Below are 10,548 nucleotides of genomic sequence, written 5' to 3' on the forward strand. Positions count from 1 at the left end.
TTTTTTTCCCCTTCCTGCCTTCACTCTTATCCAGAAAATGCATATTCAGCCAGTGGTAACAAAAGGGGCGAGAGAAGAAAGATGATGAAGAGTGTGAAAGGTCGCAAGAGAGAGCGGGAGGCTGAGAAAGAGAGGAGAGTGGGTCCTGCATCTCAAACCCTCCTGGGATCACTTGTACAAACTTCTCCACAAGTGCTCTCCCCTGCCCCCGGACACTGAACTGGTGAAATCAATGCTGAGGCGTGTGTGTGTGTGTGTGTGTTATTGGAGAGGGAGCAGGGGAGGACAACTCTGACTGTGGAGGAGGAGGAGACAGCCGGACGGAGAGAAAATGGAGAGAATAGGAGAGGCAGCGGTGAACGATAAGAAATTCCTCAGATCAGATATTCTTAAATGTCACCGAGCTAAAGTGTCTCCTGACGGCGTCGCGTGGAAGACAACTCCAGACGCTGCAAAGTCCCAGCATTAACATTTAAACACATTCATCACATGTGTTGGCATAGAGGAGGAGAAGTCATTGTCTCTGTCTTTTCACTTCATTCACAAGCCACTTTATCAGGCACACCTGCTCTAACTGTGTGTTCATGGAAATATCTAATCAGCCAATCATAAGGCAGCAACTCAGTGAATTTTGGCATTTTCAAAAAATTAACTAATGTTCCAACCAAGCAACAGCATTCTTTTTCTGTATTTTGCATTTTAAACTCTGATATTCTTTTTTGAAACCCAATCTACTTTGTTGAATTTGTCCTTTTTGCTTGATTTATCTTTATATAATTATATATAATATATAAGATTGTATTGTTATTATTATTAGTTAAATCTTTACAGTACAGTAACAATATGGTAATATTATGGAATAAGAAATTCTAATAATTTCTAGGGAAGTAATATGATAGTAAAATCATCTTATTTCTATGTTCATCGCTAAGTGATGGCTTTGTAATAACAAAAGAAAAATGTGTGTCAGACATAAGGAGAGCTGAATTTCAATTTTATAATATGTCAGTTATACATTATGATTTGAAGATATTGCACTGATTGAAGCCTGTAATCGTTCCCATTGACAAATTGTTGTGTAGATATTACTGAAAGTAAGATTTTTCTCTTACACAATTTCATTACAAATAAGATGGTATTACCATAATATTACCTTATTCTACTGCAAGTGTAAAGTGTTACCAAAAAGGAATTTAAATGACTTTGAACATGGTACCAAGTTTACAGAGAATGGTCCGGAAAAAAAGATAAAATATCTGATAAGTTCTCTACGTGAAAACATGCCTTGTATGAAATTGTGCTACTAAAGGTCAGAGGAGAACGGTCAAACTGGTTCAAAACGACAGAAAGGCCACAGTATCTCAAATAATTACAGCCAAGATATGAAGAAGACTATCTCTGCACACACAACACGTCGAACCTTGAAGCAGATTAATTACAAACAGGGTGCCACTCCTGCCACTTTACTAGTCATGTGTACCTAATAAAGTGGCCAGTGAATGTATGGTGATGTGATGTTTGCCAAGCATGTGGTTCTTCTGGTCATTGGTCAGAACTTTGGGAACAGTCGTTCTTTTTATAAGAGGTGTCTCAAGTGTAAATTAAAGGAGTTAGTGGCTTTAGTGTGAACAACATAAATTAGAAAACATAAAGAGAAAATGCTATTTTCCAGAGCATGTGAGTTGCGCTGCATGAAATAAACAGTCATACCTCTGCACAATCCTGCAGGAATGACTTTGTGTGAAGGGCACATCCTTCTGAACGGCTCCGGAGGAAACCAAAACACCCAGCTCTCTTCAAAGAGTTGAAAATCCCATCACCTGTTGAAGCATACATCCAAATTCAATATTAAAGGAAACGCTAAGGTTCAAGATTAAATCCTAAATTTAGCCATTTAATTTCCTCACATTCTGAGTCAGAATCATGTTTATTGCCAAGTACAATGACATTTCTTGTGGATTTCTCCTTATAAATAAAGCTCTATGTGGATGACTATGTTTTTTATGATTGCCTTATACTTCTAAGAAAAAGAGAGATGTATAATAAACATACTCTGCTTTGTGTTTTTCAGAACTTTTTTCACCGGCGAAAGAAGACAACAGAGCAAAGTGTCTCCTTTATTATTAAGGCCCCCCTGATGCCGAGTCTTAGCAGGAGATTTTGGCTTCACGCCTCCCTACCACAGTTTCAGTAAATCGGCTTTCTGTGGCCATGACAGTCATTAGCCTTGTCCCTGGCAGTAATCCTCCAGTTTCTGTCTCTAATGGAAGCAGGAAGGGTTGATAGCATTCACTACGTTACTGCCTCTGCTGCTGGGCCCCAGAGGGGCCCAGCAGTTCAGAGGCCTCTGTTCAGAGGCAAAGCCTGATGCACCTCCTGCTCCACAATAACGACACCTACAAACACCACCCGTGCTCCTCTGAAGTTGTTGGCGAGACAAGTTCTGAGCAAGGACACTGATGGACAGCGGTGGAAAGATAGCGATAGTTTTACCTTTAAGTTAAAGTAATATTCTAATACTGCGGTTACTGATACGACAGGATCCGTGCATGACCTGCCTTCAAGCTAAACCTCTAAGTAATTTGAATGGTAAATGAATCAATAAAACAATTCTAGATTACTGTATGACAGTTGACAGTAATCAGGAATTTAAGCAGATTTTTTAATTGTGAATTAAAAGTCCCAAATCTCAAAGTTGAGATTGTTTTTTTTAATTTAAAAGTGCAAAGGTGAGACTTTTAATTTCTCAAAAAAAGTACAAATGCCTAATTTCCCATGGGCTAGTAGTCATAGATGTCCTGAACATATATTATCAGTCTTTTCCAGAACCTATGGAAAATATAGTATTTATTGAATCTCAAAGTTTGTCCAGAGTGGACAAACCCCATTAATCTTTGTTAGCAAAGAACAGTCAAGAAGAAGATTTGAATTTGAAATTTCCTCTAAAACTGTACAGTAAAAATGTCAAATTTCCAGAATGCTAGTAGTCATAGATGTCCTGATCACAGCTTCATCAGTCTTTTTGTATTGTATTGTATTTTATTTGTATTTTTGACTTTTTTGTCTTATTTTTGACTTATTTGTACCGCTGCTACGATGACCCAATTTCCCCTCTGGGATAAATAAAGCTATCTATCTATCTATCTATCTATCTATCTATCTATCTATCTATCTATCTATCTATCTATCTATCTATCTATCTATCTATCTATCTATCTATCTTGTCCAGAACCTATGGAAAACATTTATTACATTGCACTCTTGACATATGTAGCGTTCTTTGCATATTATTTTGAAAACCGGATTACGATATCCTTACTCCACTTGATTCATGAGTTCACAGGGTGTTTTTTCTACTGTAAAACCTTTGTAATGACGGTGTTAAATTTCAGTGTCAAATAGCTTGATCGCAGTTAAAAGACTGTAGCATCAATATTAAAAACCAAACAATATAATAAAGTCATATCAGTCACAGGGTCGTTTTCCTGCAGAACAAGTACTTTCAATACTCAAATGTAGTACATATAGTACATTTCCCTATAATATACAAAATGAACTTTTACTTAAGCTGCCTTTTTTATAGGTCAGTTCAAAAAAACCCTGAACTATCCCTTTATTTACTTTTTTTTGTTGTTTTTTTAGTGCAGGACCTTCCCTTATAATAGAGCATAGAGCACGACTGGATGACAAATGACATCCACACGCAAATATATATATTTTTTACAGAGTAAGCAGTTAGGTGTTAGTAAAAATGACAACGACTGAGAAAAATTACTGACGCAAGAAAGTGCTGACGCTGCCCGCGCTGTAACTTTAGAGGCACAAATTTGATGACATTAAAAAAAAAAAAACATGACCTCCAGTCAGAATGTCGTTAATGACATGGAGAATTCCAAACAAGCTGTACTTGTTGTTTATTAACCGCAGAGGTGAGAGAGAGAGCACGGACTGAGACTTGGGAAATGATTCAATTTAAGCGGTGCATCCTTTCAGAGTCCAGACCTAAGGCTATCTACTGATGGTGTTGATTTAAATAACACATGACAGGACCTCTCTTGTCTGCAGTGTCCGTGCCAGTCCAACGGCAGTCTGTCAGTGACAAGAGTGTAAACTGCACGCAGGACAGGGGTCCACCACGGGGTCAGGGCCGTCATCAGCCAAAATGATAGGGCCATTATTTCCAACACTTATGATTTATGTAAACCTGCCAGCTGGTGAGAGCCTGGTCACTTTAAAGGCCATAAGCACATCACCCTCTTACTGTTCTGTAAGTAATAAAATCATGTACAAACACACTATAGCTGCTTTTCCACTACAAGGTCCCAGCGCGACTCAACAGCCTTGGCACGGCATGGCACAGTTATTTTGCTTTTCCACGAGTGATAGTACCTGGTACTTTTTTTGGTACCTGCTCTTACAGCTGAAACAATTACTCAAGTAATCGATTATTAATCGATGACTAAATACATGGTCAACTACTTTGATAATCGATTAATCGGTTTGAAGCTTTTTTCATTATTAAAACAAGATTTCTGATTGTTTCCGCTTCTTAAATGTGAATATATTGCTCCATGTAACAAAGAAATCATTCAAAGTGAAACATTTTGGTTTGTGGACAAAAACAAGACATTTGAGAACATTCTCATTTCCATGTTTGACAAACACTGATCAACATTTTTCAACGTTTTCTGACATTTTATGGACCAAGCGATTACTCGATTAACCGTGAAAATAATAGATAATTAAAATAGTCATTAGTTGCAGCTCTACCTGCTCTGGCGAGGTTCCACGCGAGCTGAGGCGACACTGAGTGACGTCATCACACTGCCGGCCACTGATTGGTCAGAGAGTGTCGTCACTGGAAGAGTCAAACCGAACAATAGCTAATTGTAGATCAATTAAAACAACTTAAAAATCCTCAAAACATGCGCTAATCTCCAACATTTATCACGTACAGTAAATCTCAATATTCTAGTGTATTTAGCAACAGCACTGCTGAAAGCCAACGTCAACAATTATGTGAACAAATCTTTTTAATTAACTGATTCTAATGATTCCTTCACTAGTCACTAGTCACGGCAGTGATGACTCCACCCACGTTGAGGAGTTATTTTATTGTCATGGAAACCAACCAAACCGTGTAGAGTCGAGCCGTACCGAGGCGAGGTGGTACTACGTAGTGGAAAAGCGACATATGTTCTACACATAAAGGTTTCCAGTATCTTCTGACTAAATTATGAATTATAAACCTGTAAAGCTATGGGCTACAGGAGATTTTGGTAAAATCCCTCCTTTTTTTTAAATGTAATTCAGCAAAATATTGACTATAGCCTTTAAAATATTATTAGAAAAAATAAAGCTCCAGGATTCAGTGAGTGGAAAATAAACCAATTCGACCTCTATCTTCACATTTTCTGCTTCTCGGGTCCCATGATGCCTTGCTGTTCTGCCACCACCAAAACACGACATCTGCCTGGCCAGCAGGAAGCCATACTTCGGAAACACAAGTTGAAAACGAACGTGCCTTCCTTTATATTCAAAAAAAAAAAAGGCAATGATTCAGAGTGTTTTAAAAACAGGCTTTCGGTCTAACGTGATCTTTGACTATCTGTGATTTGTGACCTTTCTTCTACAGAATACGAGAATTTGATATATTGCGGTGCCACCTTCCTAATACCATCCACCACATCTGGGAATGTGTGGCTGACGGATGGCCGTGATTTGTGGGGCCATTCGCTCATCTCTCTCTGGACTGTCCTGGAGGAGGGGAACAGACATGCAGAGGGGCAGCTGTGAACCTTTTGATCCGTCGCTGGCAGATTCCACTCTAAAGTACAACCTGAGTGATTCTTCACTTCAGTCAGCACCTGATGAATCAGTCCTTCTCTCCTCGAGGCCACTCTTGTTAACAGCGTACGCGCAACTGGCAGCTGATGCAATTACTTTCCCTGTGAGAGTGTTCACACCACTTTAAGAGAACCAGTGCGGAACATTTGGGAGGGTTTATTGGCAAGAATTGAATATACCACCATTAAGAATGTTTGGAAACTTTTACAATCGCTTTCAAATAAATATTTGTTTGGTTTTAAGTGATTCTTATACAGTGGAACTTTAACAGTAAGGTTACAATCACACGCCTTGCAAACACAACAAAGGACCAACCCAGTATCACATTTTAACTATTTAATCTTCAGTGTGAAAAGGTGCTAAACTCTTTTATTCCTTAATGACTTTTGAAATTTCTTTTTTTGACCTTTGAAAGGATGGAATTAAAAGTGATGTGACTTAAAAAAGAAAACATGTCACATTTTGAAATTAAAGCCTCACATGGTTCATGCGCACATTCATTCTATAAAAGAGGGTCCATGTTGGTCCAATGTGCCTGATCTCACATTCTGTTCCACTGCAGTATATTGTCCTCTACATTTTCTGGGCTGTACTCTGACCCGATTACAGCTGCCAAGGGTGCGTGTTGCCATTTATCGCATTTCGCGAGTGCACAGTTCATCCTCACATCACTGCACCGTCACAGTCTCAGCAAGAACATGAATGTCCGGCTCAGACACTCATCAAGCGAGACCTAAACGTCCAAGTTGCAATAGGTATATCAGCAGTTCTGACCATGGCATGTTGCTACGGTGATTTTAGGTACAAAATAATATCAATTTCTCTGGGATAGAGAAAAACTTCCACCCCTATCATGCACACGATGTATACATGGTCAATTCAGCTAAATTTTAACATGTAAAATATCACTGCTGCTACTACTATTAATCAAAAAGTCAGATAGATTGATTGTTCAAGTGCTTAATCAGACGCCTTGTAGGGCGCCACTGTAAACTGCCCAACAAATGACAAGTGATTCAGAAATTACTCTGGGCTAAATCCATACAGGGGCCGTGCAGTGACTAAAATGTGCACTCAGGAAGGAGGAAACGGATCGAATGACATCTTGTTGGCTCACATCAATCTGCAGACAACGAATATCTGATAGTGCATGTCTTATAGTCCCCCATTCGTTTAGATTGTAATTGAGAGGTGTCTGCGGCATATTGGCAGCAGCAGGTTTACGAAGCACACTTTTAATTATCTTAGATAAAAGTGAGATTTTCACATTCTGGAGATCCTGTGGAAAAAAAATAAAAAAGTGTGTTTACGTGGGTTTATTCTTTAATCCTGGAGTCAAAAATAAAAACATAACATGGCTTTCTTGACTGCTTCTCCCTCATGAGTTGTGTTCAGCTGACAGAGCACAACAAGCATATGTTGCTGTTGTTTTACCCCAGTTTGATGAGTGATTAGACTCCTGATGCTCAACCTGTCCTTTACAGAATGAAAGGAGAGAGCCTTTATTTCTATACTTTGAATGGAGACTGTGTTGTGAGGAAACTGCATACAACCACACTGATTCCCACACACTCCCACTCCCCACGTCCGATGATTCATTCACTTATTTGTTCATTCCATTGTTTGTGCAGTCCTTTGTTTTCGTTTGCTCATTTGTACTTTAGTGTGTTCATTTGCTGGCTCCCTGTTTGCTTGATTGTTAATCCATTCATCCGTTTACCTGTCGCATGTCCACGTCCTGAAATAACACTGATCGCGTTTTAATAAAACTGTGTTGTGTTATGGCCTCCGTGCACCAAGCAGCTGCAGTCTCAGCCCACGAGAACTATTGCTAAAAAATGACCACAGGTTATTGTTGTTTATCGATTCTGTGCAACAGCGTAGAGCAAGACACATCTACTGTTGAAATGTTTGTTTGTCTCAGACTTTGACCGTCTTCACATTCTCATGTGTTACCAAATAGATTCTTTCTTTCCTTTTTCTTTCTTTTTGTCCTTTCTTTCTCGGTCATATCTGAATAGGGTTTCTGCAGTAGGGTCACTCTCTTTCCTTTTTCACTCTGCACCGTCTTTGTTCCTGCTCTCTTTATGTTTTAGCAGTGTCTATTTCCCCGCGTGGCTCTTTGAGAGATAACTCTTTGAGGGTTTGGGAGAAACTCTTTGTTGTATCAGCTGAATGCCAACAGACCTGACGTTATTGAACACTCTTCCTGGCAAGAAACAGGACATTACGGAGCTCCAGGCAACGCCACATATGAACACGGACACATATGCACAGAAACCGGGCAGCAAAGGGGCGACCGGGGCGAGGACGGAGTGCGGCTGCTCCAAGCATCAGAGAAAGTGGACTTCTTGGATAAAAGAATGAGTTTTGGTACAGGAGCCACAACTCTCACTCTGTGGGCTTTGACAGCCCAACTCCAACCCACTGCTGATTACTCATAATCAATCACACCTCAGCCAAAGCCCACAATTAATCAATCAATTAAAAACCCACACAAAGCCACAGTAGTGTAATCAATCAATCCGGCTTCTACAGAGGTCCGTTATTGAGAGCCAAGTATCAGATCTATAGCCTCAGTTCCCCCGATGCCACTGGCTTCAGCCACATGCCCCGAGTATATGCATCGATGGAACGAGAGAGCGATAGTGAGGTGAGACAATATGCTCGGGCGTGATCCACTACGCGGCGAGAGAGGTCGGCTCTCAGCACTCCCATGACACATCACCAGTGCCTGAATATTCATGCTGAGGAATTGGGCACCATGGAGGCGCTCAGTTATTCATTATGCCTCTGCAAAAAGAAACACATCATTGTCCCACTGCGATGGAATATTAATAGTTCCCATTAATAAAATATCCCCCCGCCCTGTCTTGTTTCTAACTGTCTTGGCTATTGCACATATCAAGGGCTTGGACACTTGGGTATATCAAAAGAGTGAGCCAGACAACTGTCATTTGGAATATTAGTATACTGGGGAAAAAAAGATATATAGATACATACATATATATATATATATATATATATATGTATATGTATACCAGCAACCATCTGGTCCAAAGTGAGAGAAAGTGTCTTCTTCCTCATTTGGCCAAAGCCTTCAATGTGAAAAATAGAAAACTCGTGTGGGAGTGGATGGCAAGAAAAGCTCTGTATACTCAGAGGGTGAATGTTTAATTTAGGGCAGCCTGAAAGTATGCTGACATTTCGCCATTGTTAGGAGAGATGAGTACATGGGACACTGTCTGCTGAAGAAATGGAAATGTGCATCAAAGTTGTTAAAAATTCAGCTGCCTTCCCCACCCAGACATGCAGATCCAGGCTCGGAATACAGTCGAAAACCTTCTAGCGCAAGTCTCCCCTGAGCCTCTGGCCAGTGGCTGTTCTAATTTCATAATCTTCATGTGACTGTACATAAAAAAACAAGACCAATGTATGGAATTGCAGCGGCCCCCTTTTCCCTCCCTGCATCTCTGCTTTTACTTATCCACTGAGCAGCGATTTTCTCCGTCCACTCCCTCTTGCTCCCCTGACCTTTGACTTCACCCAAATATTCTACGGAGACCTTGGATGTTAACCTTTGCAGCAATGTGGCGCAGCATTCGAAAGTGCACACCAGCAGTTGTTTTTTCATGAAAACAGAGCGAACAAACAAGCTACAAAAGCAGACAAAGCCCACTGGAGTGGGACTTTTAGCTCCTCGACAACACCCAAGAGGCCGGCGGGGGCGAGCGAGTGGGTGAGGTCAGCGTGTGGCAAGAGCAGTGACACGAAGCAAGGGAGTGAGAGAAAGAAGGAAGGAAAAGGGAGAGAGCAAAAGAGAGGTAGCCAGAGAGAAGGTCAATTACCTGCCACTACTGTCAAACACTTCTTCTAACAGCTGAGCTGTGTCCAACGGGGTGACTGGCTGCTTTCAGGGCGTTTCATCTCAGACGTGATGGGTGACGAGGGCGACTCTTCCTTCACATTTAAAGTCTGTCACAATGCATCCTCCTCTGCTGGTAACTTCAGGACTCCACTGGGTTCCATTAACCTGGGGGGGGGGGGTATGTCCATTCATTGCTGCAAATTCACACAGCAAAGCAGATACTTAGTAGAACATACTGAGTTCTGCACATCAGTGTCAGTGTAACAACCAAATGCTGTGGTTGTTGTTTATAACTACCTTTGGGATCCACCATGGAGTTTTAGGATACAAACTGTACATAAAAATGAATGTAGTCCAGGGAAAACAACTGTTTGAATGGAGGTCTATGGGAAAATGAGCCTATTGTCACTTGATTTAATGGTCTTAATTGTTTCAGGTCTTCTTTAATTGCACATAATGTCAATTTGTCAATGTTTGTATGTAAGTGAACCAAATTTCAAAGTTTCTCAACAAGAGTTTATTTCAGAACCGGAAGACTACATCCATCATGACAGTCTATGGATACAGATCAAAGGGGACATTTAGCTGTTGTTTATGCAGGTTCACTTCTGTCAAGTGGCTTCTTAGCCTGATTCGTTTGTGTGTGCGTATGGTTGTATGGTTGTACAAGAGTGTGTGTTTGACTGTGCCTTTGTGCAAGCAGAACTATCAGCAGGCTCACAGGTCCGTGCCGTGGAGGCAGGAGGGGCAGCCGGACGAGCGACGTGACCAGTTCAGCGCAGAATCACAGCCCTGAATCGGAAACAGAGAAAATGGTTCAGGCCGAGGTTTCA

The 10,548-nt window shown here is 40.7% G+C and overlaps 1 long non-coding RNA gene across 1 annotated transcript in view; it reads right to left on the bottom strand.

Annotated features, from left to right (window-relative positions):
• Positions 1–9,875, bottom strand: part of LOC131475926 (uncharacterized) — an 85,510-nt gene extending 75,635 nt beyond the window's left edge. Inside the window, exon 1 of the long non-coding RNA XR_009242554.1 lies at positions 9,696–9,875. This is a non-coding gene — a long non-coding RNA (uncharacterized LOC131475926). The remainder of the gene's footprint in view (positions 1–9,695) is intronic.
• Between the last annotated feature and the right edge of the window lie 673 nt (positions 9,876–10,548).

This window comes from Solea solea, chromosome 16, assembly GCF_958295425.1.
Source record: "Solea solea chromosome 16, fSolSol10.1, whole genome shotgun sequence".
NCBI classification, from domain to species: domain Eukaryota; kingdom Metazoa; phylum Chordata; class Actinopteri; order Pleuronectiformes; family Soleidae; genus Solea; species Solea solea.